Consider the following 6967-nt stretch of genomic DNA (forward strand, 5'->3'; position numbering starts at 1 on the left):
GTCACTGGAAGTGGAACTGCCCTAGATACTTGGCGGATAAGAAGGATGGCAAAGTGAACAAAAGTATATATTTGATATACATGTTATTGATGTGTACTTTACTAGTGTTTATAACAAAACCTCGGTATTTGATATTGGTTCAGTTACTAAGAGTAGTAACTCGAAATGGGAGTTGCAAAATAAACAGAGACTAGTTAAGGGCGAGGTGATGATGTGAGTTGGAAGTGATTCCAAGGTTGATAAGATCACCATCACACACTCCCTTTACCTTCGGGATTAGTGTTGAACCTAAAATAAATGTTATTTGGCGTTTGCGTAGAGCATAATATGATTGGATCATGTTTATTGCAATACGGTTATTCATTTAAGTCAAGGATAATTGTTATTCTGTTTACATGAATAAAACCTTCTGAGGTCATACACCCAAGGTGAATGGTTTATTGAATCTCGATCGTACTAATACACATATTCATAATATTGAAGCCAAAAGATGCAAAGTTGATAATGATAGTGCAACTTATATGTGGCACTGCCGTTTAGGTCATATTGGTGTAAAGCGCATGAAGAAACTCCATGCTGATGGGCTTTTGGAATCACTTGATTATGAATCATTTGATGCTTGCGAACCATGCCTCGTGGGCAAGATGACTAAAACTCCGTTCTCTGGAACAATGGAGCAAGCAACTGACTTGTTGGAAACAATACATACTGATGTATGCAATTCGATGAGTGTTGAGGCTCACGGTGGGTATCGTTATTTTCTGATCTTCACATATGATTTGAGAATATATGGGTATATCTACTTGATGAAACATAAGTCTGAAACATTTGAAAAGTTCAAAGAATTTCAGAATGAAGTGGAAAATCATCGTAACAAGAAAATAAAGTTTCTGCGATCTGATCATGGAGAAGAATATTTGAGTTACGAGTTTGGTCTTCATTTGAAACAATGCGGAATAGTTTCGCAACTCACGACACCTGGAAAACCACAGCATAATGGTTTGTCTGAACGTCATAACCGTACTTTATTAGATATGGTGCAATCTATGATGTCTCTTACCGATTTGTCACTATCGTTTTGGGGTTATGCATTAGAGACAGTTGCATTCATGTTAAATAGGGCACCATCTGAATCCGTTGAGACGACACCATATGAACCATGGTTTAGCAAGAAACCTAAGCTGTCGTTTCTTAAAGTTTGGGGCTATGATGCTTATGTGAAAAAGTTTCAACCTGATAAGCTCGAACCCAAATTAGGGAAATGCGTCTTCATAGGATACCCAAAGGAAATTGTTGGGTACACCCTCTATCACATATCCGAATGCAAGATATTCGTTGCTAAGAGTGGATCCTTTCTAGAGAAGAAGTTTCCCTCGAAAGAAGTGATTGGGAGGAATGTAAAACTTGATTGGGTAATTGTACCTTCTCCCAACTTGGAAAGTAGTTCATCACAGAAATCAGTTCTAGTGATTCCTACACCAATTAGTGAGGAAGGTAATGATGGTGATCATGAAACTTCAGATCAAGTTACTACCTAACCTCATAGGTCAACCAGAATACGTTCCGCACCAGAGTGGTACGGTAATCCTATTCTGGAGATCATGTTACTTGACCATGACGAACCTACGAAGTATGAGGAAGCGATGATGAGCCCAGATTCCATGAAATGGCTTGAAGCCATGAAATCTGAGATGAGATCCATGTATTAGAACAAAGTATGGACTTTGATTGACTTGCCCGTTGATCGGTGAGCCATTAAGAATAAATGGATTTTCAAGAGGAAGACAGACGCTGATAGTAGTGTTACTATCTACAAAGCTCGAATTGTCGCAAATGGTTTTCGACAAGTTCAAGATGTTGACTACAATGAGATTTTCTCACTCGTAGCGATGCTTAAGTTTGTCTGAATCATGTTAGCAATTGCCACATTTTATGAAATCTGGCAAATGGATGTCAAGACTGCATTCCTTAATGGATTTCTTAAAGAAGAGTTGTATATGATGCAACCACAAGGTTTTGTTGATCCTAAAGGTGCTAACAAAGTGTGCAAGCTCCAGCGATCCATTTATGGACTGGTGCAACCTCTCGGAGTTGGAATATACGCTTTGACAGTGTGATCAAAGCATATGGTTTTATACAGACTTTTGGAGAAGCCTGTATTTACAAGAAAGTGAGTGGGAACTCTGTAGCATTTCTAATATTATATGTGGATGACATATTGTTGATTGGAAATAATACATAATTTCTAGATAGCATAAAAGGATACTTGAATAAGAATTTTTCAATGAAAGACCTCGGTGAAGCTGCTTATATATTGGGCATCAAGATCTATAGAGATAGATCAAGACACTTAATTGGACTTTCACAAAGCACATACCTTGATTAAGTTTTGCAAAGGCTCAAAAAGATCAGTCAAAGAAAGGGTTCTTTCCTGTGTTACAAGGTGTGAAATTGAGTCAGACTCAATGCCCGAGCACTTCAGAAGATAGAGAGAAAATGAAAGTCATTCCCTATGCCTTAGCCATAGGTTCTATCATGTATGCAATGCTGTGTACCAGACCTGATGTGTGCCTTGCTATAAGTTTAGCAGGGAGGTACCAAAGTAATCCAGGAGTGGATCACTGGACAGCGGTCAAGAACATCCTGAAATACCTAAAAATGACTAAGGATATATTTCTCGTTTATGGAGGTGACAAAGAGCTTGTCGTAAATGGTTACGTCGATGCAAGCTTTGACACTGATCCGGATGACTTATGCAAGATGACATGATGTAGAGGGATAAACTCATGCAATATGATGTAAACCCCATCTTTTTATCCTCAATGGCAATAATACAATACCTATTGTTTCCCTTTTCTGTCACTGGGATCGAGCACCGCAAGATTGCTAAGCACTTCTCCCATTGCAAGAAAGATCAATCTAGTAGGCCAAACCAAACTGATAATTCGAAGAGACTTGCAAAGATAAACCAATCATACATAAAAGAATTCAGAGAAGATTCAAATATTGTTCATAGATAAACTTGATCATAAACCCACAATTCATCGGATCTCGACAAACACACCGCAAAAGAAGGTTGCATCGAATAGATCTCCAAGAGAATCGAGGAGAACTTTGTATTCAGATCCAAAGAGAGAGAAGAAGCCACCTAGCTACTAGCTATGGACCCGAAGGTCTGAAGTAAACTACTCACACATCATCGGAGGGGCCATGGAGTTGATGTAGAGGCCCTCCGTGATCAATGCCCCCTCCGGCGGAGCTCCGGAAAAGGCCCCAAGATGGGATCTCTTGGGTACAGAAGGTTGCGGCGGTGGAAATAGGGTTTCATGGTGCTCCTGGATGTTTGCGGGGTATATGGATATATATAGGAGGAAGAAGTAGGTCGGTGGAGAAACGAGGGGCCCACGAGGGTGGAGGGCGCGCCCAGGGGGGTAGGCGTGCCCCCTGCCTCGTGGCCTCCTCGATTGTTGAAGTGGGGACTTTTTATACTATTTTTGGGACTAACATATTGATCCAGTGCCCAGTGCCAGTTCCTATTTGTTGCATGTTTTATGTTTCGTAGAAAATCCATATCAAACGGAGTCCAGACGGGATAAAAACGGACGGAGATTATTTTTGGAACATATGGAAAATTTGGGAAGAAAAATCCACGCGAGACGGTTCCCGAGGGGGGCACGAGGTAGGGGGGCGCGCCCCTGACCCTCGTGGGCCCCTCGTAAGGCGATTGATGCTATTCTTTTGCCGCAAGAAAGCTAATTTTCAGGAAAAAAATCACGGCGAATGTCGGGGATATACCCCGTGGCGTAAACCGGCCGGAAGTATAAACCGGCCGTACTGGATGACTCACTGGTAACCTGCCCGGAGCTTGGCGGTTCACGGGCTACCCGCCCGGTCTTGGCGGTTCATTAGTAACTCGGCGGGCGGGTCAGATGGATGACGAGGCCCATGGCCCAGAAGGCCGGTTCACGTTTAATGGTGGGCCGGTTTATGAGGAAAGCACAAAGAACATTTATCTTACAAAAGAGTTAAGACCTGGACTTGTATCCGGTTAGTATTAGAGATAGACTAGTCCTAATCCTAATAGGACTCCACATGTAAACCGCCCCTTCAACATATATAAGGAGGGGCAGGGCTCCTAAAAGAGGAAAAAGTTCCACAAGTTGGACAAGTTAGGTTTAGACAATAGCTCTCGAGATAGAGCACTCTTGTAACCGTGATCATCATCATCAATATCAATGAAGCAGGATGTAGGCTTTTACCTCCACCGTGAGGGGCCGAACCTGGGTAAAACATCGTGCCTCTCGTCCCGCTAAACCCCTCTCAAGCTACCACATAGATGCGTTGGCCTCGCGACTAAGTCCTGAAACTAAGGACATCTGCCGTGACAATTCCACGATAGTTGGCGCCCACCGTGGGGCTCTCGCACGGTGGTGTTGAGTTCTTGGAGGGATCTATCTCTAAGGGATCGAGAAGTTCGCAATTCATCGGATGAAGAATATCCAAAAAATTAGGGTTACTCCTGTACGCCATTACAAGTCACTGGGGTCATGGTTTTCATCTACATCAATTACTGAGAGGATTAAATCATTGCAGCTGCTACACTCGCGGAAATTATGGTCAAATACTAGTAGTTGCACGGTTTACGAGATCTGATTGATTTTGGAATAGTACTATGTACTACTTCTAGTACGTGATCTCTAATCAGAGCAAGTTTGGATTGATCGATTCCGATGCATCATGTGAAGACTCAAGAAGCATCAAGGAGAGGTTCCAGCGTAACAATGTGGAACAAGCCGGCTTAAAGGATGCGGGTCTAGACAAGATCGGGTCTCAGAAGGAATCCGGCCTATCCTGCACGACTGGTTGGAGATTAAAAATAGAATATAATAGAAGCGCCACGACCTGGAAGATGCGGAGATGGATTCGTCCAAAACTACCACGACTCGGAGGAGGAAAAACGCGCCTTGACCGCTTCGTCGTCTCCGCTCCAGGCCGCCCTCACCTCATCGAACTGCTGCAGGAGGCTAAGTACAGAGAGTTTTGAACAATTACAACTAGTGCAGCTACTCGCTGGCCAGAAGCAAAGGAATACTCCATACGCGTTTAATCTACTTCAGATTGTCTAGTGAGTTTCGGCCGTGAGAAGCAAAATGAGTTTTGGGTTCAATCCCCTGCTGTTACACCCACCAGAACCTGGAGGGGCCAGTGTGACTAAAGATCAAATAAAGAAAGTAATGATTTGGAGAAGGAATCGAACATGGATTGGTCAAGTCGTCAACGACCCGGAGGAGGATGCAGCGGTGGCTGGCCCGGCCACCGCCGCAGTGGCCATGGATGCACCCGGGCTACCTGTGCCTGCGTCTCAGGCCGGACCTGCCTCACAGCCGCCTCCGCCGTGGCCTGAGCCGCCGCCTCCATGGCCTCACACCTGTGCCCACGCCTCAAGTCGGTCCTGCCTGGAGGCCGTCTCCGCCCTCACCTCCGCCTTGTTTACGGATCGCCTCAAGTCACCGCGGCCGTGTTTTCGCCTCAGATTTTCTGCTCTCAAATCGCCATGGCCAAATCAGTTGCCGCCAGCGAGACGCTGTCACTTCAAACCGTTGTGCTGACTCGTCTCCGCCTCGCATAGCCAGTAGGGTTTGCAATATGTTCATGATTTGCTTATGGTGGGTGGCGTGAGTGACAGAAGCATATACCCGAGTAAGTAGGTTGTTTGCGTATGGGATAAAGAGGACTTGGTGCTTTAATGCTATGGTTGGGTTTTACCTTAATGATCTTTAGTAGTTGCGGATGCTTGCTAGAGTTCCAATCATAAGTGCATATGATCCAAGTAGAGAAAGTATGTATGCCTCTCCCTCAAATAAAATTGCAATAATGATTACCGGTCTAGTTATCGATTGCCTAGGGACAAATAACTTTCTCGTAACAAAAAGTTCTTTACTAAACAGCTCCTACTCGTAACAAGTATGAAACTAACTTAGTTGTGTATTATCTAAACAGCTCCTACTCTTTATTTACATGCTCTTTATTACCTTGCAAACCTATCCAACAACACCTACAAAATACTTCTAGTTTCATACTTGTTCTAGGTAAAGCGAACGTCAAGCGTGCGTAGAGTTGTATCGGTGGTCGATAAAACTTGAGGGAATATTTGTTCTACCTTTAGCTCCTCGTTGGGTTCGACACTCTTACTTATCGAAAACTATTGCGATCCCCTATACTTGTGGGTTATCAAGACCTTATTCTGGCACCGTTGCCGGGGAGCAACAGCGTGGGGTGAATATTCTCGTGTGTGCATGTTTGCTTTATCACTAAGTAATTCTTATTTGTTGTTCTTAGTTGTTCTTTATCTTTAGTTATGGAAATGGAACACGAAATACCAAAAAATTAGGTGTACTTGCTACTCATGGAGATGAGGAACCTCCTAAAACTGTCGATGCTCATTATGTGAAAGATATTATGTACTACTTTGATAATCCCGAGAAAACCCCATTCAATTATATAATGGGAGACACATTGGATCAACGTGAATACTTTAGGGATTATCGCTTGACTCAAAAAGGGAAACTATTATGGGATCAAATTTATATGTTGTATTGGTATGCTAGGCAACTATGCTTGAGATATGATTATACTTGTTGCTCTAGGATGAAGGCTCCACACCTTCCCTTTTCTTGCAAATTTAATGATGATAAAACCTTGGCTTCTTATGCTAATGGTATATATGATTACTATGATGTGGAACAAATAGAAGAATTTGTTGCATTTATGGATGCTTATGAAATTGAATCTTTGTTTAAAGAGTGTGAAAATTTTGATGATTCAGTTTATAGACCTGAAAATTTAGCTATCCTTAAATATTGCTATGAGAATTATAAATTCAACTCCGATATTGATGATTTTATTGAGAAAGTCCCCGCTGTCCAAGAAGAGACTAATATTTTGTAGGAATCTATGGAAGAAGAAA

This window comes from Triticum urartu, chromosome 5A, assembly GCF_056163025.1.
Source record: "Triticum urartu cultivar PI428250 chromosome 5A, HENAU_Tu73, whole genome shotgun sequence".
Classification (NCBI taxonomy): Eukaryota; Viridiplantae; Streptophyta; class Magnoliopsida; order Poales; family Poaceae; genus Triticum; species Triticum urartu.